Source organism: Alligator mississippiensis, chromosome 5 (assembly GCF_030867095.1).
Source record: "Alligator mississippiensis isolate rAllMis1 chromosome 5, rAllMis1, whole genome shotgun sequence".
In the NCBI taxonomy this organism is placed as follows: domain Eukaryota; kingdom Metazoa; phylum Chordata; order Crocodylia; family Alligatoridae; genus Alligator; species Alligator mississippiensis.
In genome coordinates this window covers 13421617-13445407 of record NC_081828.1, presented here as the reverse complement: position 1 = coordinate 13445407, position 23791 = coordinate 13421617, and the positions used below count along the sequence as shown (strand labels likewise).

Below are 23791 nucleotides of genomic sequence, written 5' to 3'. Positions count from 1 at the left end.
GCAGAAGGTCAACAGGTGCAGAGACTTGCTCTTTAAAAGACAACTCACCAAAATGGGTTGTGCAATGTGTTATCAGCGTGGGTTGCTTCCGTATACGGTCATGACCCAACAGGGTGGAAAAACTTGTTCTGTAGTAGGAGAGGGGTTTTCCTACGCCCAGTCAAATGAGATTTGGCTAGCTACAGTTCCATTGGACTAACACTGGTGTAGCCAAGATCAGGATCTGACCAACTATCACACTCTATAGTCTACAACAATACAAAAATAAGCCCAGGACACGCACTATCCATTCCAAGTTCACAGAAGCAATTCCAAACTGGTGTTCTGGAAACATAAACCTTTGAAACAGAGGAAGTGTATAATTTCTCAAACCAGATTGAAACTTAAGACAACAATTCTCCCAGAGCAGCTCCATAAAATGTAGTTTCTGAACGGTGGATTGGAAAACATTGCTGACAGATTCTGTAAGAGGAGCCCAAGGATGAAAAGTTGAGCAGTTCCATTTTCTTTAACTTAAAACAAAACAAAATAAATAAATACAACATTAGCCATCCAAAACCTTGTTGTTTCACTACTATATACTACAGCTGCTATTTGCACTGGCATGCCACCTAGGAGCTTCAATTATGGCTCAGCACCTCGCTGTCCCAGGTGGAATAAAAACTGGATGCGTCTACACATGCGCTTTACCGAGGAACTGACTAACTAGCTCCATAGTAACACATCACCATCTACATGTGCGTCTGTATTAGAGTGCAGGAAATTATATAACTCCACTGTAGGATAGTCCTGTCCAACACGTATATTATCCTCAGCACCAAAATGCCAACCAGGGCTGGCTGGGCCACGAGGGTGCCACAGTGCAGGGGCTGCCTGCCCACTAACCTCATGCTGCAGCACCCTTATGACCCAGCCAGCCCCTCTACAGCATGTTGAGCTGGGTCGGAGCGGCCGTGGGCTGCCAAGATGACCCCCTGGGCTGGCAGGCTGACCCCGTGGGCTCCCGGCCAGCCGGGACTGCTCAGCCCCCACTCAGTGTGCTGTGGTCCCAGGCAGACATGCAATGCTGTGCCTGGGAGCAATAAACTCCAGTGTGAACTATGCCAGAGTTTATTGCTGCATGCTAATTGCATGTGTAGATGCACCCACCAAGGACAGTTTCTGCCCCCAAGATCTTACAATCTAGATGAAAACCTAAACTGCAGAATTTCATAGAACTCCTCTAGTCCATCATCCTGGTAAGTGTTGTTTTCTGGAAAGTCAAGACATAGGAGCAGGTACTTGCTTCTACCTCAGCAGGCAGAAGATAATGGAGCTCCATTGAGAAGAGTATTGCTCATTTACCTTGTTCCTATCCTGGTGGCAAATTAACATTATTGTTCTCTTTTTATCAGGAAAGCAGATCTGAAGTCCATTTAGGTGAATGGTCTTAGATCTAGGCCCAAACAGGTACTACAAAGGAAACGAGGGAGTGTGCCCCTTGCATACAACTGCTACTACTTCCTTCCATTTTCTCTACATGAGATTCATTTAATTAAAAGCTCTTTTCACCTGCATAATTAAAAGGAATGACAAGGATTTTCTCTAGTTAAGGGGTAGCCAGCAGGCCAAATCCAACCCACCAAACCATTTCAAGTGGAGTGCCCCAGGGGTTGGTCCTGAGGCTGATTTTGTTCAGTGTCTTGGAGGATGGCATAGAGTGCACCCTCGGCAAGTTTGCAGATGACACCAAGCTGTGGGAGTAGATATGCTGGAGGGTAGAGCTAGGATGCAGAGTGACCTAGACAAATTGGAGGGTTGGTCCAAAAGAAATCTCATGAGGTTCAACAAGGACAACTGAAAAGTCCTGTACTTAGGAAGAATAATCCCATGTGCCAATACAAGCAGGGGGCTGACTGGCTGGGGAGCAGCTCTGCAGAAAAGGACCTTGGGGTGACTGGGCAATAAGCTGAATATGAGCCAACAGTGTGCCCTTGTTGTCAAGAAGGCTAATGGCACACTGGGCTGCATTCGTAGGTGTGTTGTCAAAGGGTCAAGGGAAGTGATTATTTCCCTCTATTCAGCACTGGTGAGGCCACATCTGGAGTACTGTGTTCAGTTTTGGGCCCTACTACAGAAAGGATGTGGGCAAATTGGAAAGAGTCCAGTGGATGGGAACAAAAATGGTGAGGGGGCTCAGGCACATTACTTATGAGGAAAGACTGAGGGAACTGGGCTTATTTAGTCTGGAGGAGAGGAGACTGAGAGTGGATTTTATAGCAGCCTTCAACTACCTGAAGGGGGGTTGCAAAGAGGATGGAGCTGGACTGTTCTCAGTGGTGGCAAATGACAGAACAAGGAGCAACGGTCTCAAGTTTCAGCAAGGGAAGTTTAGGTTAGGGATTAGGAAGTATTTTCTCACTAGGAGGGTGGTAAAACACTGGAACAGGTTACCCAGAGAGGTGGTGGAAGCTCTATCCTAGGAAGTTTTTAAGACAAAGCTCTGGCTGGAACGATCTGGTTGGGTCTAGTCCTGCCTTGAGCAGGGGGTTGGAATAAATGACCTCCTGAGGTCCCTTCCAACTCTAATTTTCTATGATTCTATGATTTCATCTAGACCAAGAAGCATGAACATGGATAGCAATTCAACCGCAGGGGGTTTCTACAGCACCTGGGCAGCAGCTAGGTCAGAAGCGATGACCCACCTTGCACTTAGCTGCATTATTTCAACCCACCACTCCTAAAAGCTTACCAACCATTGGTTTAATCTAATATATTGAACAACAGGCTAGCAAGGATCAGTTAAAATAATCTCCGACTTAGGTCCTATACTCTGAATTTAGAAAATTTAGACATATGCTCACACCCCCACACCGAATGGGCTAGTAAATACATGTTCTTCTAGTTTACACAGTTACCCTGATTATTATTATTATTATTTGGCTTTGTCAACAGCTCTCCCCTTTAACTGTGAAGAGTAATATTTAAGCAATTAAAGGGGGGGGGGGAATCTTTCACGGCCAGGCTGTCTAGTTTGGTGGATGAACAGATAAGGGATCAGGAGGTGGGAAAGGGGCCTCCTGAAAGCAGATCAGCACTATACAAAAATCCACTGGTGCAGCAAACTGTGGGAAAAAATACTGTTGGCAAAGTGCACATGGCATGCAAGCCTGCTAGGCTGAGTCTGCTGAACTTCACAGGAAAACAGGAGCACAGATGTTAGTACTAACGTAAGGGTCTCCCCTAGCCTGAAAAAAAAAATGAGTAGATGTCCAAGAAAGTTCCGCCTATCATTACAAACCTTTCCAGTTCTATTTAAAGCCAGCAAAGGAGCCAGCGGGAGAGGCTGTGTTTTGCAGCTCTGCATAAACACCCGCAGATAAGGGTGGTACCAGGTGTCAGCTAGCCCTGCAAAGTCACTGAAATGTCAAGGATTGTTTTTCCTCTACTCCCTTTCTCTTTCCTCTGACTGGGAACTGCCAATGTTTATTTAAAAGATATCCCTCGTATCTGGCAAGAATGCCAGCAGGGCAGACGTTAATGGATTATTATTTGGAGCTGGAAGCCTGCCAGGGTGATAAGGATAGCCTGCCTACCCAAAGGCCCAAAGCCTTGCCATTAGCAGGGGAGTCAGGGATGGGATTGTCATGCCAGACGGTTGCTATAGTTAGACCAACAGGGACTTTAAAACTGAGCTCCCTCCAATCTATATTTGAGCTGACCTATAAAATAAAAAGACACCGCAGGGGGTTAGAAAATAACACGACAGGGTTGGGAAACCAAGTGACGGTTCTTCCCAGGCCTTACTTTTCAATGGCCCGTAGTGGAAGGCTAATTCGTTCTCAGACCAAAACCTGATTTTCCACCCTTATAGCTGTGCAAAAGCCTAATCCAAAGGTAAGGAGCGTCTTTAAACTAACTGCAACAGCCTGGGATTGGGCCCCACGTTAGAAACTCTTTAACTGAAGTGTTAAAGAGGCGAGAAGAATTTGCTTCTCCCCAAGACTTAAGGAGGGACAGTTTCTTCATGAAACCTTGTGTATCTGCCAACTGTAGAGTTGGTCCATTATAAACCATTCCCCACCAAAAACACCCCCCCAAACAACCCTCACCTCTTATACATTTCCTGTACCATACAGCTACACCACCACTCTAACCCCGCTCCCAGTGTCAACCCAATGCAGACAAGAGGCAAATCAAGCCATAGAGCATTAAATATCTGTACCGACAAATGTCACGGTGAAACAGCAGTGATAAGGACCATTGCAACAGCTTCCCACGGGTTGCATCCAGGAAGAGTGTTTCTTATGTTTGTTTAGGTAGACCTGGGACTGAAATGGTTAACACCCACATCCCCTGAAAAGACAGGGCTGGAGGAATGCGAGGTCTTGTGTCTGAGATATATTTAGATTAGCATTGTTTACTATTAATCTTCTCCTCTGCAAAAGCCCTTCTTTCCCAACAGACAAAAAATCCTACCAGGGTCGCTCCACCCTTGTTATCATGCGTTCTTTGGGAGTCAACCTTTTCTACGGCCATCAGACGGCCTACACTGTAATTAAGGTGCTTATAATACAATTTAGCAGAAGTAAGAGCTAAAACACAGTAGCTTTTACTGCTGTGATTGAAAGCCTTAAAGGTTAGGTGGAATTTACCAAGTAGTAATTTTATCTGTTTAGAGCTGGCAAAAAAAGAAACTTTGTGCTCATTTGAGAGGTTGGTCTGCCACTAATGAAACCAAAATAAATAAAGTTGCTTTTCCTTACCTCTCTTGAAGAGATGTAATGGAGTATTATCCTAGCCAGGCTGCCTGCAAAACCTTTGTTCCTAATAGGAGAGATAGAGGGGAGGGTGGGGAGAGAGAAAAAAAAAATGAATTAGCTAATATTTTAATATTTTCCCCTTAATTCATATGTCCAAAACAGAGTCACAGGTTCATCTACCCTTAAGTTTGGATGCAACTCAGAACGCCCCCTAAGTTTGAGTTGCTTGTGCTGCTCTAATATAGGCCAAAGCAAAACCTGGTATCAGAGCACCCTGAACTTGAGACCGATTGAATTTGGCTATGAACCAAGTTAGCAACTTAAAGGCCCGTGGCTCTTTTTCGTCACGATGTTCAGTCCCTAGATAAAAGTCATTTTTTTACCACTTCCTCATGTTGCATTGTCTTTGCGTAACTCCATCTCATGTTTTTAAGCATGTTTATACTCCGAAAAGGGACTCGAAACAGAACCAAACCTAAACATCAGGAGCTCTCTAGCCGTTCCCAGCATCAGGACATTTATATGAAAAAAGCACCGAGTTCACCTGTCAAGAAAGAAGTTTTCTAATCACAAGCTTGGGATCCCTAAATCAACCTGGATTCTCTGTCTGCCGGTTACATTTGCCAGTACTAGACAGCCATAAACACTGACTCAAGCCCAGCTTGCAAGAGTTACCAAAATAATATGGATTTTGAATGGGTTTCTCCCCCCCACACACACTTTTCTCTTTCAACCCTCTGAAAAAAGGGATCGTTTCCACCTGAAATTTGTTGTGTTCATAGTTTCTGATACTTTTTTAAAAGCATGGTTAAGCAGGCATGGCATTTTGAGATACCGATCAGGAATAAGAGTGTTTTCCTACATCTTGAAAATACCTTTGATTTTAGGCTAATGCCTAAATCAGACTACCCGATTAGGAAATCTCAAGAGTTTTCTTGCATGCTATTAATGAGAATCACTGCATAGGTGTGCCATCACAGAGACCAAGTGGAACAGTGCTGGACTGCTAAGGGTCAAATTCCAAATTCTTGGATGTACTTTATTTCTGGCACAAAGTCAGATGGCAATTAAAAGTAATATGCAGACCCTAAGCACTCTCCAAGTCCTATGAGACTTTAGCAATGGATTACTAGGATTTAAATACAGACTGGGGGCTGACTGGCTGGGCAGCAACTCTGCAGAAAAGGACCTGGGGGTTACACTGGACAATAAGCTGAATATAAGCTAGTTTGTTGTTGCCCTTGTTGCCGAGAAGGCTAACAGCACACTGGGCTGCATTGGTAGGTTCGTTGCCAGTAGGTCAAGGGAAGTGATTATTCCCCCTCTGCTCAGCACTAGTGAGGCCACCTCTGGAGTACTGTGTTCAGTTTTGGGTCCCCCACTACAGCAAGGATGTGGAAAAGTTGGAAAAAGTCTAGCAGAGGGCAACAAAAATGGTGAAGGGGGCTGGGGCACATGACTTATGAGGACAGGCTGAGGCTTATTTAGTCTAAAGAAGAGAAGACCGACATGAGATTTAATAGCAGCCTTCAACTATCTGAAGCGGGGTTCAAAAGAGGATGGAGCTGGACTGTTTTCAGTAGTGACAGATGACAGAGCAAGGAGCAATGGGCTCAAGTTGCAGAAAGAGAAGTTTAGGTCAGATATTAGGAAGAATTTTCTCACTAGGAAGGTAGTAAAACACTGCAACAGGTTACCCAAAGGTGATGGACTCTCCATCCTTGGAGGTTTTCAAGACCTGGCTCGACAAAGCTTTGGCTGGAAGATCTAGTTGGGGATGATCCTGCTTTGAGCAGGGGGTTAGATGACCTTGTGAGGTCCCTTCCAACCCTAATTTTCTAAGTTTTCTATGAAAAGGCAATTAATGTCTACATCTTGTGAAAGAAATAGTTGTAATGCATGAGGCCTAATATCTCCCATACATTTCAAAGATGCAAACAGCAATGGCCCAGGGCAGTGCAAACCTCCACTAATAAAAAGGAGGACAACTCTTTCAATGTTCATGTATTATGTCTTTACTGTTCCTCCATCCCATAGCTCTGCTGCAGTCAGCTGTGGTTTTCAGCAGCAGTTTTTATTATTGTCAGTTAGCACTTTGATTACACGGGAACTTGCTTGGCACAGCGTATTCCTGGCACGGGGAGTGGAAGCATTAGGGAAGGATTCTAATGGAGCCTGTGCCACAATCAACATCACTAGGGTGCTTGTCCCTCACCCACTCCTGTGCCCTCTCATTCCTCTCTCTCTGCGTTATGAGTCTGACCCACCCTGCGAGATCCTTCTCCCAGGCTGTTTCTTCAGTTGTTTTTCAAGAGGCTTCTTTCTGCCCACATGTGTATCCTCCTCCTCTCTGCTGCTTTTTCTGCACAAGCAACAGATTGCAGTGCTGTTGTCCTTTTGATCTAATGAGAAAAACTCCCACAACAATGATGTGCATGTGTTTCTTTTCGTGTTGTTTGGCAATGGAGCCTGGAGGCATGTCTCTCTCCCTGGATTGGGCTTCTCCTTTATGGCCCTGTCCTTTGTTGCCACTGGCCTTTTATTATTAGCTTTTTTCCTCCTTTAAGTCTGCATTATTACCCTTTTTGCTTATTCTGTAGCCCCTTGGGTCCCTAGACAATACGTTCTTCCCTCCTTCTTGCTGGCAGGAGCTACTACTCTCTAAGGATAAAACCTCACACAGAACTAGGGTACAATCTGTCACCATCCTAGTACGTATACACCTCTGCACAGGACTGCAGTAGTTTTTGCCATGTTTGCTCACTTGTTTAAACACGAAGGATGCTTTAAAGTCAGTAACAAAACTCAGTTGACTTCAGTGGGTGTAGAACTGGACCCGGGTACTCTGCTAAAACGTTGTCCATAAACTCTGGACCCTATCTCTGACAACAGCTACTGCCAGGTTTTTTTGGAGCAGAAGGCATAACACCACCATAATCCACGTAATTCTACCAGGGATGCATTTTCTTCCAGATCATATTATGTCCTGAAAAAATGAGGACACACATTAAAGCTGCGGCCTGTGGACAGTTGAAGCATAGTGACAACAGAAAATTCCACTTCTACAGCCCCTTCTTTCTGAGGATCTATGTTAATCCATGCATAGATAATTTAGTTTCCCATCTCTCCTGTGAGATACAGAAAGAAACTGTTAAGTGATGTGCCCAAGACACCACTATGTTGGTGGGAGAGTTGGAGACAGATCTTGCAGCTCCTAATCCTGTATTAGCCTCTTTCCCCAAGTTGTCTTGGGGTGATCAGGTATTCCTCTAAGCAAGTGTCTTGGCTTGCTTCAGTGAAGGTACTAGTATGATTCAGCACAAGAACAACTGACACTCAACTCAGATGAGGCAAAAGGTACATCTTAGCAAGAAAAGCTATCATGTTAGAAGGAAGATGAACAAAAGGCCATGCTACTCCTAACTCTTCATCTTCTTCCAGTAAGAGAAGACAAAACAAGGATGTTGAAAGGCTCTGTATCAATATGGATAGCTCATGACTAACTCTGTAAGTACAAGGACTGACCAAGGTTAGCATCAGGACAGCAAAGCAAAGGCCAGAAGCATTGGTCTGGCTCAGTGGTAAGTGGCCCACCCTGCACAGCTAGCTGTACGCATTCTGGTTCATGCTGCTTCTGCCCCAAATCCCTCAAATTGGGTAAAATGCCTCTGGCAACTGTCCATGTGCATCTGTTGGCAGTGGTTATAGAGGCATGGCTTCAGCCTTAATGCATGCAACATATCATGTCTACACAGGGACTCTCAGGAAAAAGAAGGCAAATTATAAGGGTGTGAAGTCAATGCAAATAACTTAAAGCACTTTATGGTGTGAAATGTTTTAGATGACTGTAACTCCACTCTCCAAAGATTAAGCTAACTTTTCTGAGTGCTCCCACAGAGACAAGCCTTTGCAGGTGCTATATTTATATACATGCCTTAACCCCATGCACCATGTCCTTGCCCATCCTAAAAGCCCTCTGAATCTCTGAGCACACCTCTTGCTCCGAGTTACATTCACCACAACACAGGACTGCAAGTTTCCATTCAAAACCTACCACTATAAAGAGCCCCAACACCTACTAAACTTATTCTTCTGCAGTTCATTAAAGTGGAAAGAACATGAAAAAAAATTCCTGGAGCCCAGGTCAAATAAAGGATTTCATTTGTCCATCTATTTAATTTGCTTTCTCTTGAAAGAAAGCATAGGCTATTCCTGCCATACAAAAACTGGGGGCAGAAGAGACGGCCTTAATAAATCTTTCAGTGTATTACCAGGAGGCCAGAGCTGCTGGCCTTGTTCATGTAGCTACCTTAAACTCTATCCAACCTGCTTATCCCCCAGCTGCAGGAACAAGAGAGCACTTGAAAGGTAATATTTTAGCTATTAGTGAAGAAAGGAAAAAATGTGATCTTTGCCGTAGCTTGGGAATAATTTTTCCAGAACTACACAGAATAAGCCTGACTGAACTCTGCTATTTTTGGCAAAAGCCCTCCTGCTTAGCTCACATCAATTATTTTAATGCTTTATTTGTGGTTTGGGTTGTAAGCAATGGTGAAAGCCTGGAAAGAAAAAAAAAAGTGGCAAAATTTGCTAAATAAGCCGGAGTTCACGACTTGTATAAAAGTATACTAAAGTTCTCAGAAATTTTAGAGGCCATACATGCTCATAAAGCTGAGCTATGAAAGCGTTTTTATTTTACATATTCAAGCATCGGTGAATAACTTTTTTATGAGGTTTTAATAGGACCTTTAATGTTTCAGTGGTTACAATGACAAACTGTCAAAACCAGGTCTCCGATGCCTGAATGTTGTGCTATGCCTCAAATGTCTTACACTTACACTGTTTGTTAACGCAGAGCATTTCGAGTTTTGCCTTAGAAGCATCCTGCTTGGTAGCTGTTCTTCATTTGTATTTACAATAGCTCCTAGAAACCAAAATCATAGGTTCATGGATCAAACTCCTATTGTTATAGGTGCTGTGCAAGCACAGCACAAAAGATATGACCCCAGGTCCGACAACTTTAATTCTGAGAAAGACTTCAGTTGCAAGTACACCTGACAGTATTTTCTCTTTGCATTTTCAAGGTGATATTCTAGCTTATCTCATGAGTAGACATTAAAATTAGAAGAATTTCTCTGACATCGATTTAAAGCTGCCCACCCTCTCTCTACAGACACTTTTTCTCAAAATTGCTCGCTTGGTCAAAAACCCAGTTTTTTCTACCACAAAAAAGCTGCAATGAGAATGTTTGGACAATCTCTAAAGAACACCCAGCTAATGGGAAACCAAGAACCTGGCTCACCATGGTCCTGATCCACCCAACCATGAGTACAGGGACAGTCATGTTGAAAATGCTGTGCATGGCTCATTTGTTTGGCTTGATCAGGGAATGGTGTTCATTGGGACCAGTCCTGTTGGCAATGAAGTCAAATGACAAAGAGCCCGGAGCCTCCATGGAAAGAGAATTATATTCTGCAATAGGCAGGCATCATTATCAATGACAACTGCATGTAGGCATCACTCCAGGGTCAGTAGGATTAAGCTGGGAGCAGTGTTGAGTAAGTAGCTCACCTAAAGAGGAAATCATAACGTTCGCCGCTTGATAGCAACCCCATCTGGCTTCCATGTGGTTCTTGGGAAAAGAGTTCCAATGGAAGGGAGAATTTGGTACCCGTTTCATACACACAGGTGATCATTCAATTTAACAGAAGGATACAATAAAATGAAGAGGGAACACGCTCCCCACTCAACACAAATTAGTTGCATCAGCTTGAAATTTAACAACATCACACAAAGTTACTTTAGCATATTTAAAACATGGTTTTGAAAAGCAATGGGGTACCAAGGCCATCTGTAGGATGTTTACAACATGATATACTGGTTGCAGTTATAAGTTGTGGATTTGATCATTAGTGCACCGGTATAAATACAAATGTGTTGGCTCTAAGACAGTTGTACTGGTTTCAACAACAGCTGCTGCAGAGTACATTGACGTTAGAGCAACAAGAACGTGACGCAAATGAGAGTCGGTGAACAAATTCTTTATTTTACCATGGCTGATGGAAAATGTTGGCATTTTAGATCGACGCCCATCAAGCAGAGACTGCATTTGCAGGAGGACTCCTCACCTGCCATCAAAAACCCCAACTGCTAGGCAACAAGGTACACTTGAATGGGTTTCTAGCAGTCTCTCCTGTTGGCACTGTTCCAGTTTATAAAAAACTAATTTAGACAGTCAACAAGTCAGAGACAGAGAAAGAACGGCTCTCTAATTTGATGGTTAAAATACTCAACTGAGAAGTGGGATATCTTGATTCCAATCTTCTCCAGTGAAAATATACCTATATGCCAAGTGTGATGGTGTCAACAGGAGAAAACGAGTGGTCCTCCAACTCTAAAATTTCCTATAGCATATTGACCAAGGCACTTAGCCTCTCTAGAGGCTGGAGATGTGGTTTCAGATCCCCTCAAAGAGAGAACACAGCTAAATCCCCATCTCCCTTAGCTAGGGCGAATGCTCTAGCCACTGAACAACTGGATAGAAAAGCAACAGTACTTCCGTAAAACAAATTTCCAGCCAAAATTGTTTGATGAACTTAAGACAAAACTGTTTGTGAATTTGGGACCTTTCACAAACAAAAAAATTGTCCAGTTCTAACATCTCCTCATGTTGACTAGTCAAGTGAGTTTAGGGAGTGTTTGGAAAAGATAACAAAATACAAGACAGGAAAACAAGAAAGTGCACACAATTACAAAAAAAATGCAATGTTTTTAGTTTGGCATACATAACTGATAAATTTACAAGTTGAGAGCTTTTTAAACTGGAGGGTGGGTGAGAATTGAAAAGGGTTATCTTAGAATGGATGGTCATGCTATATGCACTCTTAAGTTATGTCAGGGGTACCTAGGGTATAAGAGTTTAGACACAAGAGAAGCACCTCTGAGATATGCCAATGTGCTGAATGTGCACATGGGAATCTAAAGTTACTTTCTGTTGAATCTGCTAATGGCAATGAATGCATAGTTTTACGTTACGCTTACAAAATATTCCATGCTTGCCAATCTAGCAGCACCCATTCCCATACTTATGGCTGGGGTCATTTATTTCTGCATGGCCTTGGACAAACATAAGACCGCCCTTTTCAGCATTATTAAAAAGTTAAAACAGATAGAGTAGCCTATTTTCACTGACAAACATCTAATGTTGCTGTAAGACCTTATAGCCCAAATGATTACCTTAGGCATGATTACTCTGCATCATTACTTGCTAGAACAGTAGATGGACCTTGGAAATAATATAATTTAATATCTATGCCTGGCATGTGGTGGGCCTGTACTTACTCCAGCTTTATGCCAGTGTAACCCCAGGAAAGTGAGTGGTTTTACAATGGCACACAACTGAAGGAAAAAAAAGTAGAGATTATTGACTGTGAAGGCAACAGCTCACATCAGTCACAATTTGAGAGGAAACGAAGAGAAAGAAAGAAGTAGCTTGAGTTCCACACTCCCTTTAAGTCAGGCAATGTGCTAAGGCTTGACACATAGTCAGCCACTAGCTTGGAAGAGAGATTTGATTCTGCTATATAAAATCCTGTTATAATGCTTGAAAGAAAGTGCAATTACAGTTAGGGGCTGGTTACAAATGCTTTAAAGGATGTTCCATCAGCCATGAGGCCTTCAACCTTTCTAAAACTTTGAAAATGATTCTTAGCCATGGTTGAATTTCCAAACTAAAACCTTTTGAATATACACTTACTACACTGGAAGTTAAAAAAATGCCGCAGGGAAATGCCCACTGGAAAAAACTAGGGAAGAAAAGTGCTGTTGGAATTTAGAATATTTTAGCTAGTTTTACTAGTTTCTCCCTACCCCCATCCCCCAATCTTGGAGGAGCTCCAGACCCTTTGCATAAAGAAGTGCTTCATAGACTGAAAGCATTATAATAAATTCCACTTCAGAAGAGCCTCAAAGCTTGACACATCATGATTCCCCATGGTGTTCCCTCTCCATTTGTTAGGGTTTTCCTTTTTGGCAAACGATTCCAGCAGCTTTCTGGCACTTCAGTGGTTAATGCGTGTTGACTTTGGTCTGCAGGTGAAACCAAGGAAGCAGACAAAGGAAGACAATCATCATTTTAATTTTAAAAAGGCAGCACCTGCTACATCTAATCCAATTTCTTCCCCCCACCCACAGCTGTAAACCTAGACAGATGGGAAGCCTCAGGTAAGAAATACCTTGGCAATGTTGAAAAATCCCTCTCTGCTGGTGATAAATAGATGGATCGCATTATCCTAGTAAGATAAATATAACCTTTGGCCACCGCTTCAATTTTATTTTAGCTTTTCTTTCATCTCTAGATTGATCGTGTTGGGTTCAAGGTAAAATCATCTGACAAGTTGCCAGTAGAGATCTATGGAAATATATGGATTGTTTTAGGAAAAAAAACCTTTATGGTTTAATTTGGGACATTCCTGAAGTCTTGTATTTATCATCTGGACCGAGGAAAGGAGTGCTGAAGTAATTAATTCCTTTTTTCAAAAATGTAAACACAAGGCCTGTTTATAAAGCAGAGAGGGGAGTTCCACCTCTTTGAGCTGTAGTGGGAGGACAAAGCATTCATTCAATGAACAGGAGCGGTCTGATTGACAGAAGCACTTTCCAAAATATTCTTGTCTGGAATTTTAGTGGAAGGTGTTACATAGCTCCAAATATTTGTTGCTTTGTTCCCATGGTAACAACAGCGCGGTGGTTTAATAATGAAACAACACTGATGCTCAATGTTTGAGAGAGCTCTGTGAATTTTACTGCAAGTCAAAGATTTATTTTTCCATTGGGTCTCTTCTCTGCCCTCCCCCTTTTGCTCCAACATCAAATTAAGGAACTTAAATTGTACAAGTATTAAAAAGAAAATATTAGAACTGTGCTTTGATCCTCAGAGTGCCCCTTTTGATATTATAAACCAAGCAAGCACTGAATTAAGTGCACTTTAAAGAAGACTATATATTTGAAGAACCCATTTTGTTCTTCAGTAGATTCTGAATATCTGTAAGTGTTCAGCAACACTTCACTTATTACGGATAGATATTGCAATGGCTTAGAAAAGCAGCAGGGTCTAGAGTCTGGAGCACAAGGCTGCTGTCAAGAGACATGAATACAAATGATTAAGTAACTCTGAGCAAGTTACTTCATCTCTGTGGCTTACTTTACCCACTTCGGAGAATATCACTACCTTTGTCTTCTGTGAGGGATCTGAGATTTGAGGTACAGTTTTCAAAAGCACCTACAAGGTGCTTACAATCCATCAAGGCATTTGTGAAACATTTACCCCTAATGTAGTAAGTTGGGAAGCCTTTGAGACCCTTGGGTTGATGGTGCCAGCAAAGATTTTCAAAAACAGTTATCTCAGTTTTCAATGGAATCTGGACATGTAGCTACATTCATGCCTTTGAAAGTCTCTTCTGTTAGCCAGCTAGCACAATTATTAGTATGAACAACTTTTATAAGTCACTGCTGGGGTAGCTCTTGGGGAAGAATAAAATCCGATAGGGCATAAGGATTATGCCCATACCACTGAAAAAGCACCATACCACTGAAAAAGATTGTGACAAGTGAGAACTCCCTGACCTGCACAGTCCTGGCCACCCACCTGCCTTCGGGCAATGCCGCCCGCCTGCTCGCCTGCCATACCTTGATTGTAAATAATTGAGTTGTTAGGTAGGCAAGAGCCTGCCCTTTGACTGCCCTGTTGACAAGGGCCAAACATACATGCTCTGACCGTCCCTACACGTGTCCCATGCCTCGCAGATGTCACTAATAGCTAAGCTGTGGCCTGAGGCTGGGCACAACTCATCACAGTATTGAGCCTCTTTTCTGTCCAGCTACAGGCCACACTCACACCGCCTCCTTCTCACTGAGGCCTCTCACACTCCACCAACTTTCACCCAGTCTCTTTCATACTGCCTCCCTGGGCCTCACCATACCACCCCTTCTCTCCCTGGGACCACACCCACCCTGCCCTATCCCAAAGGGTCCTCAGGCTTGATGCTCTTCACTCCCCTGCCAGCAAGCAAACAGCCTTTTGGACATCTCCCGCTACTCTCATGTGAACCGCCCAGTGCTCGTTCAGAAAATACTGTGCTGACTCTGCCCCTGGTCTTGTAGCTGGATAACTCCCCCTCAGCTGCTCTCCATAAAGAGACTGATGGCTCACTCCCCATTCTCCTTGCAGCAACTCCTCCGCTGCCCTCCAATCAGCATCTGGCCCACCTACAGCCTCAGGCGCCCCAAGGCTTACCTGAACCTAACTCAGTCCCCATGCTAGCAGGATCTACACTCAAGCCCCCTGCCCACAGGGACCCAGTTCACGGCCCTAACTCACAGGCCCTCACAACTGCCACTCCCATGCAGCCCTTTAGGTGCCCCTCTGCACCCTACTCTGCACAGCCACCTCCACTGAGGCATATGCTCTGCCCTTACACCGGGGCCTAGAATTGAACACCCATGCAGGCTCAGGTGCCACTTGTCAGTGTGTCTGGCCCACTTCACTGCCCTCTCTCCAGGGCCTCAACTTCCCCTCTTATGGGGTCTTCCCCCTTCAGGCTCAGGCACTTGTCGAAGCTAACCTGGCCTCACCTCCAGAGTCTTCCACCCCATTTCAGGCTCAGGTGCTTCTCAGAGTTTACCTGGCTTCCACTACTCTTCCCTCAGGGTCTTGCACCCCAATGGGCTCAGGTGTCCCATATGGATGTCCCTGGCCCCATTACTCCCTCCGATGTTACCTGCATAACCCACCGGGTGGTGGGGGCAGGGGTTTAGGCTCCCCAACCCACCTTACATTGGGATGGTCCTTGAGCCTGGCATTTAACTGGCCCTGCCCCGTCACAGGCAGGACCACCAGGCAGGGTCCCTATCCCAGCAAGGTACAGTTTCAGGTCATGTCCGGGAGCAGTGAAGTCGCCTCCTTCCCCATAGCCTCATCCTTACCTCCGAGTTATTCTCAGAGCAGCAGCTCCTCCGGGAGATGTTGCTTCCTCAGTGCCTGGCAGCAAACTGCTTCCCCAGCCCTGTTGGCCTGGGACTTAAAATGGCCACTTGTCAAGGCTGGGCCACACCTGCCTGCTGCCTGATCCAGATCTTACAGTGGCAGAGCCCTTAAGGTGCTCAGACACCCACCTTCCCCCTTACCATGTTTAGCAGGGAAGGCTTTTCCCTTCTGCTCCCAACAACAGGCTCCCCCAGAGCCCGTGACAGCCCTAAATTGGCAAGCACCCCACTGGTGCTCTGCCACACAGATGGATAATGATTGTGCTACTGTCTAGAAAAGGGGCTTCTGCCCTTTGTCTGAATCTAGTTCTCCGGATCCACCTCACTAGTCCTTTTAAGTTTTCAGTGCAATCCAACCCACAGACACCTGGTTACAGCTTAATGTATAATGAATCTAGCTAGAACCAAAATATGAAGGATGGAGCTCATGCTAGAATGGGCAGAGATGTGAGCCTCTTCAACTACTTTTCCTCCTGCCCCATAGCACCTTGGGATTGTAAGCAATGGCTCCTTCCCTACTTGTCCTCATTACAGACACTGAGTCTCAGATTCATGAGAGTATCTGCATCTCTGCGCCTTCCTTTGTGTTCACTTAAGTTTAGGGAAGTGGTTTCTTCACTATTCATCCTGTTTCCTGTCAAAGGGAAGGAGAGAAAGACAAGGAAAGAACAGCAGTAAGTAGAGACAAAGGAAAACACAAGAGGGGCTGAAGTCCTGGCTGGGAGTTAGGAATTCCCAACAGCAGTTGAGGAAAAATGTCCCAGAGGTCAGAGTTGGAGAAAAACTGAAGAATTCATAGATTTGTTGGGGAAAGAGCTGGTACAGAGTGGAATAAGCAGAACCCGGTCAGTGGCAAGAGGAAACAAGATTGCATGCATGCATTCAAGTTAGGGTGCAAACGTTGACTGTAAATGAAATCCTTAATCACCTTCAGAAATAAAGAAAAATTATTTGGCAGTCAGACCACTTGTTTCCTTACAGCAGAACTCATAGATACCAGCTGGAATGGTATTTTGTCCCTTGCTACTGGCCAGAGGTAGAGAGCATCTCTTTTAGCAGTTGTGTGAGTGTCAGTCAGAAGCTGTCCAGCAGCAAGAGCAGAAGGATCATTTACCCATGCCACAAAGACCAGGCATGAAATTCCCATAAGCAGACCAACTCCTTACCACCTTGTGCGCTGCATATTGAATACTCTTGCGTACTTTATGTTATCAGCATGTGATCCTTCACTTTTGCCAGGATGAGTCCACAGATGTTGAAGAGCGCAAAATTAAACAGATTGCTTTAGAGTACAGTCAACATTTTGCAGCTACATCGTGTGGTACATCTCACCCTTCCAAAAAACAACATTGTTTTCCCCTCCCACTCACTTTGAAAGTGATAATTTCCCTAAGGATGTCAGAAAAACAAATGGTCACAGTGTTTTCAAGATGGCCCCCTCCACCCCCAAAACGCGCAGAATCTTCTGCTAGGCAGCAAAGTTAACACTTAATGTTATGTCTACACGGGCTTTGGACTGCTCCTGAGCGACATAAAAAATAGGCCCTACCCATTCACTCACCAAAACTGGAACAGAGGCATTAAGAAAACTTTAGGGGCATTTCCCTCCTCTACTCTTGACTTGCGTTTCTCAAGATGCCGACATGTAAACCTGTTTGTGCAGTTATGATAATTCTTGGCACTTCAGGGATGGGTGCGTGGTTTGCTCTGTTGTTTTAATGTTACCCCAGATGTACCAAGAGCTACAAAATTATGGCAATGCTTGGAGAGGAGGGCTGACTCGAGGAACTATGTTGGAGCCATTGGGGACGGTATCAGAAGGTGAGGTGGCCGGGAAGAGAAGAAGGACAGGTGGTCCCAGAAAAGGAAGATGGAGACAAATCAGGGAATGACACTTGAGGAAAAGCAAGGACATCATCCAGCAAATGGTGACAGAGAATGGAAGAGGGGATCATTTGTAGGCAGCTTGAAAGGAAGAGGACCAGAGATTCATACCAACTTGTCAATGCAATTGGGGAACCTGCCTCAGGAAACCCCCCCCAAACAAACCGTATTTACTTGAATACAAGATAAGGTGTGTCCCCCCTTCCAACTGACACAGGGGGAAAAGGCCCTCGTTTTATAATCACATACAAGGAAATCTCATGAAATACATCATTAACCCACCACCAAAAGCAGCATGTGCTGCCCCAGGGCTCCCCAGGCCTGGTCTCGCACTCCTCAACACAAATGTCCATGCTCAGTGCTGTAAGGGCTGATTACCTTCCCAGTATCTACACCCATGTCTTCCAGATGTCATACATCCTGATCAAATCATAACTGCCCCTACAGATTACAGTCTCCCGGCTCAGTTCATCCTTACACCAGCCGCTCTCTGAGCTATGGGCACTCCGGCCCCCTTCAGTCTCTGGCTGTGGTCCTCCTGGCCTTTGGTCCTTCTCCTTAGACCATGGCCCTGCTCCTCAGCCAGTTGAGACCCCTGGGCTCTCCAGCCCCTCCAGTCTCCAGCTGTGGCCCTTCTTGGTCTTCAGCCCTTTCTGAGCCTTAGCTCTGCTCCTAGACCTACAGGCACCCTGGCCCTACCTGCTCCCTGGACCCTCTGGGCCTCTGACCCCTCTCTCCGTGGGGCAGCTGGAACCTCCTCACCTTCCCTTAATCCCTGCCACAAACCAGAGTTGCTTACTCCAGCTCAGCTGTTAGCCAGGAGCCCCTCTCTCTGTGGCTCTCAGGGTTAGACTGCCTGCCTAGCCAGGCAAGAGACAGTTTGTCGAGTGTGGACATACTACCCGATTACAGCTGCCAGGATGCATGGGAGTGAACCTTCCATAAGAAAATGCAGAAGGAGCACACAGATTTGAACAGGCAGATAGACTACCAGTACTCCCCACGAGGGCATTGAAAAACAAAGAGGGGCAGAGAGGCCCACCAAACTGCCCCAGGCAAACCTGCCAGTGAAAAACAGAAATAATCACCTCCTCTGGTTCTGCCCATATGCCAAGGAGGTGTGGAGGAGAGTAGTCATACTCCTTCTTATGGTGACAGGGGTCAAGATCCCAACCAAAGAGGCAGTGCTGTTTGGTCATATGACCCCGATAGCGTGCTTCAACCAGTTCATTTCCAGTTTCAGGAATGCCCCATGGAAGACCAGGAACCTGCTCATGAACAGACACACAAACCTCCCAGTCAAGGGTTGCATTAAAATGGGACTGAGATATAGAGGTACTACAGAAAGATAGTTGAAGATGATGTGGGGGGGATGGGACTGCAGAGATCATATGAAAGGGAAATGACTGGCACAGACCATTCAGAGGCAGGACCATCACCGCAGAGAATGACAATGGACACAATGACAGCGATGATGCCGACTACAACGATGAATGAAAGGACTGGGGAAACGGGTGAGAAATTGGGAGTGGTTAGGGAGAGAAAGAGAGCTCTGAGACAGTCCTCTGTGTGACTGCCACAGTTAAAGGTGATTGCAACATCACAAGCACGTGGGAGTGCAGGTGTGGTATGTGGTTATTGTACCAGGAATGAGAATAATGTAACTGTAAAAGGTGTGGTTTGGACTGCCAAATGAACCATATTGGTCTGAGAGACTGGAAGAGGTATATTTATATCTCTAGAAATAAATATTTTTGCAAAAATAAAATAAAATAAAAAGTAGGTGCCAAAGTATTCCTCAAAAGTATGTTGATGAAACATCTGTGCTCAAACTTGCAGCAGTTTCAGAAAAAGGTAACATGCATCAATTCTGGGCACTATGTACACATTGCTACAGCCATGTTTTATTTCAAGGTTATTGTTTTCAAATTTGCTCCTCACTTCCACAAGCTCAGGGACGGAAGGGTCTGACAGCAAGGAAGAGGGGAAGGGGCTACAGGGGAAACTAGCTGGTAGCAGGGCAAGGGAGCTACCAGACCCTCCAGATTTAATTGTCCCTCCTATAGCAGTGGGAAGGGGACAAATTCAAGGCAAGCCTCTAATAATTAGTTTATTTACCTGAAAAATTATAACAAAGTTATACATTTTTCCTATATAGAATCTAATTATTGGGGGGATCATCTTATAATCACAGTCATCTTCTAGTTGAGTAAATACAGTAGGTTTGTCACCAAAGCATATCCAGAACTTAATTGTCTGCCAGGAACAAGAATAGGAGATGCAGACTGGAGGCTGTAAAGGATTTGGAAGGGATCAGGGAAGAATCCACTGATTCTCTTCCATGTTGGGACAAACAGCACTTTAAGGTTTCTGCTGCAACAGATGAAGGAGGATCATTGACAGTCTGGGTAAGATGCTCACAGGTAACCTTCAGTCTTCTGATGCCTAGAAAACAAGGGTCCAGGGCCTAGTGCTAGAAGTTTTTTAGATGTTCAACCATTGGGATGCATTTATGAAAAAGGATTCTTCTCATTGGATGAAAGTAAATCTAAAATCCCTAGGGAAATAGCCTTCTGACATGGGGGCTGGAACGGTTCACAAGAGAAGCTTTTTAAAATGAGAAATGAATCTCTCCCAACTTTCTCCCCTTGTGTAACCTCCCATGCCTAGTTTTAACATAATGGAGAAAAGCAATCGGGTAAATGAGGATATCACAACGGAGGAAAGAGCAGAAGAATGAATGGGAAACCAAAGGAAAGTACTAAGTCTGATTAAATCAGCAGTGAGGAAAGTAATACAGTTAGTGAAAGGACTGTACCTAATCCATCCAGAGGGCAGGGTATGGTCAACAAAAATGCTCATACATTAATATAAAAAGCCTAGGTAAAAAAATAGAGAGGAACTTGAATTACTGGTGCAGAACATGAAATCCAATAACAGAAACCAGGTGGAATAGCAAGCACAGTATAGGTAATGAAGCACTTAAGGAAAAAGAAATAAATGTAAAGGTAGGGAATAGCAATAGCATTATATATTAGGAATGCAATAGACTATAAAGAAATGTGCAGGGATTCCTGACTAAAACCAGGTTGTTGGGGTTTGTTTGGTTTGTTTTTTTTGTGGGGGTGGGAAATCACATCGGTAAATGAGAGTACTGCTTGAAGTCTGGGTCCGATTTGGAAATGGATAGTGTTCTCTAAGGGTATTTGAGAGAGGAATACTACCAGCAATACCAATACGCCCACAGAGAATACTACAGGAGACTAACATCCAAGCTAGAAAATGGAGAATAAGCACTACTAATAGTAGAGATCTGCTACTCTGGATGCCATAGCTGACACATTTTTTCAAGCTCTCACTGAACCAACAGAGGGAGATATTATTTTACACTGGGCTTTGGTAAGCAATGGAGACATAGAAGACCTGGTCACGGGACATAGTCTATGATCATCAATTGACATGGTTTAAATGAAAAGGAAAGATAAACAAGATCATGTTTGTAACTAAGATACATAATTTCAAAAGAGTGAACTTTGAGAAATCAAGAGACTAGTTAATGAAGTCTGGACTGGATGGAAGAGCTCAGGGACTTGACTGTAGTGGAGGTCTGGAATTTCTTTAAGTCAAAGGTGCTAAATCTATCAGCAGTCTGTATTTCAAGCAAGGGGGGAAATTCTAAAGAAGGACTCCAGACCAACTGGATGAATAGCCACTTCAAGAAGAATTTTAGGAATAAGCAGAGACAACAAGGAAGAGGAAAAAAGGACCGACTGGCAAAGAAAGCTGCCTTAGAAGTCTGGCAGCACAGGGATAATAGTGAGAACTGCCAGAAGGCGAGCTGCGTTAGACTTTGCAAAGACTATTAAAACAAATAAAGTGTTCTTCATCCATCATAAGTACAAGGAAAGGAGAAGTGGGACCAACATTGCTCTTGTGATAGAGCTTGAAAAGTTCATGATGGGGCTCTGTGACATGGCTGCAATGGCAGCAGACAGGTTTTAGTGACCCCAAAGGTTCCTTCCAGTCCTGTGTTCCTACAAAAAGTAGTATGCAAGAGCCAACCACCACAGATTTCTAGTGATTTCCCATATCCTGAAAACATGTTATTCTTAATATGTGGTTGGCAGAGAAAGGAAGTGTTAAATCTTGGACTGATATCAATCTGACAGAGAATATCAGTTGGAGACATCCTCTTTGGTTATTTATTCCTCTTTCCCAGGCCCAGAAGTGTAGTAACAATAACTATAACTATGGGAACACCTGACAACAGCAGTCACTGCACAGCCTTTTTCCTACTCTTTCACTGGAAGTGTTCAAGAATTAGTCCCCCACTTTCTGGTTAACAGATTCCTGGCACAAACAAGACTGTGTTGATAGTAAAGAGCCCATTGTGCTAAACTGTCACTTCTGTACTGAAGCACTTGAAGAAAAGCAAGAGAGACAGAAATAGGCAAAAACAATACACTTTCAGATTCCTTTATTATTTCCTCCGAGGTCCTTAAGGTGAGGGACCACTCTGGTTCCTACTCAAGATGATTTGATGCTGTACATAAACAAAGCAAACTAGACCTGCTACCAATTGTAGACTCAAGACCTCTCCTTTCAAATTCTTTAGGCTCCTTTCTAAGTTAAGAAATGTGGCCTGCTGCAAAGTTGTCTAGACTCTGATCTCATATATGCTAGTATAAGAGAGGAACCAGTTCATTTCAGTTACAAGAATTATTCCAGGGGGGCAACCAAAGTAAGTAAGATCAGAATCAGACCCTAAGTGGTTGGTTAGCATCTTGCTCACATTGCAACTGAAATTAAGGTATTAACTGGCTACTAATATGCTACGATATTTACTTGTCAAACCCTGGTTACAAGTGTAAATATGTATATATATAAATGGTAGCAGATCTTGGAGACAATACCAGCTCACTTAGGCAACTAATAATATGGATTTAAAAAGAGAGAGGGATTAGTATCATTTTTATCCCTCTAACTGCTCTTCTTTAAAGACAAAGAAACATGGAAAAGGTTTATGTTTATAGTCATTTATGTATCTTATAACCTGTTAAGTGTATAAATGGGTATCAATTATTCAAGAACTCAGAGCAGGACTGGTGTTTAAGTGCATGGTATCTTCCCTACCTTTACCACAAGATGACGACACCGTATGAGATTTTGAGCAAAAAGAGCTCCGAAGAAAGTCATTTTCTATCTGCCATCATATGTGCCTAAGTCCCCCAGGGCTGCCTATACTATTGCAGCATTACTGCTTTTGGCATCATAGAAAGTGAGGATTGGAAGGGACCTCAGGAGGTCACATCTAGTCCAACCCCCTGGTCAAAACTGGACCTTCCCCAGCTAGATCATCCCAGTCAGGGCTTTGTTTAGCTGGGTCGTAAAAACCTCCAAGGATGGAGAGTCTAAAGCCTCTGTGGATAAACGCACCACCCTCCTAGTAAGAAAGGTCTTCCTAATATTCAACCTAAACTTCCTCTGCTGCAACTTGAGCCCATTGCTCTTTGCTCTGTCATCTGCCACCACTGAGAACAGTCCAGCTCCATCCTCTTTTGAACCTCCCTTGAGCTTGTTAAAGGCTGCTATTAAATCCCTCCTCAATCTTCTTTCTCTCTAGATTAAATTAGCCCAGTTCCATCAGCCTCTCCCTCATAAGTCACGTGCCCAGCCACTAACCATTTTCAATGCCCTCCACTGGACTGTCTCCAATTTGTCCATATCCACATTTGTACTCCAGATGTGGCCTCACCAGTGCTGAATAGAGGAGAATAATCACTTCCCCTCGATCTGCTGGCAACGCTCCTACCAATGCAGCCCAGGCTGCTGTTAGCCTTCTTGGCAACAAAGGCACACTGTTGGCTCATATTCAATTTATTGTCCACAGTCACTCCCGGGTCCTTTTCTGCAGAGCTGCTGATTAGCCAGTCACCCCCCTGCCTGTACTGGTGCATGGGATTGCTCCGTCCTAAGTGAAGGACTTTGCCCTTGTCCTTACTGAACCTCATGAGATTGCTTTTTGGCCCAATCCTCCAATTTGTCTAGGTTGCTCTGAATCCTAGCCCTACTCTTCAGCGTATCTACTACTCCCCACAGTTTGATGTCATCTGGGAACTTGC

The 23791-nt window shown here is 44.2% G+C and overlaps 1 protein-coding gene across 7 annotated transcripts in view; it reads right to left on the bottom strand.

Moving 5' to 3' along the window:
• The window catches only part of FGGY (FGGY carbohydrate kinase domain containing), a 412233-nt gene that overhangs the window by 346422 nt on the left and 42020 nt on the right, over window positions 1–23791 (bottom strand). For all 7 annotated transcript variants that reach the window (XM_019479224.2, XM_019479227.2, XM_059727889.1 and 4 more), the window contains one exon: window positions 4746–4806. The gene's annotated coding sequence lies outside the window, so the exon portion shown is untranslated. The remainder of the gene's footprint in view (window positions 1–4745; window positions 4807–23791) is intronic.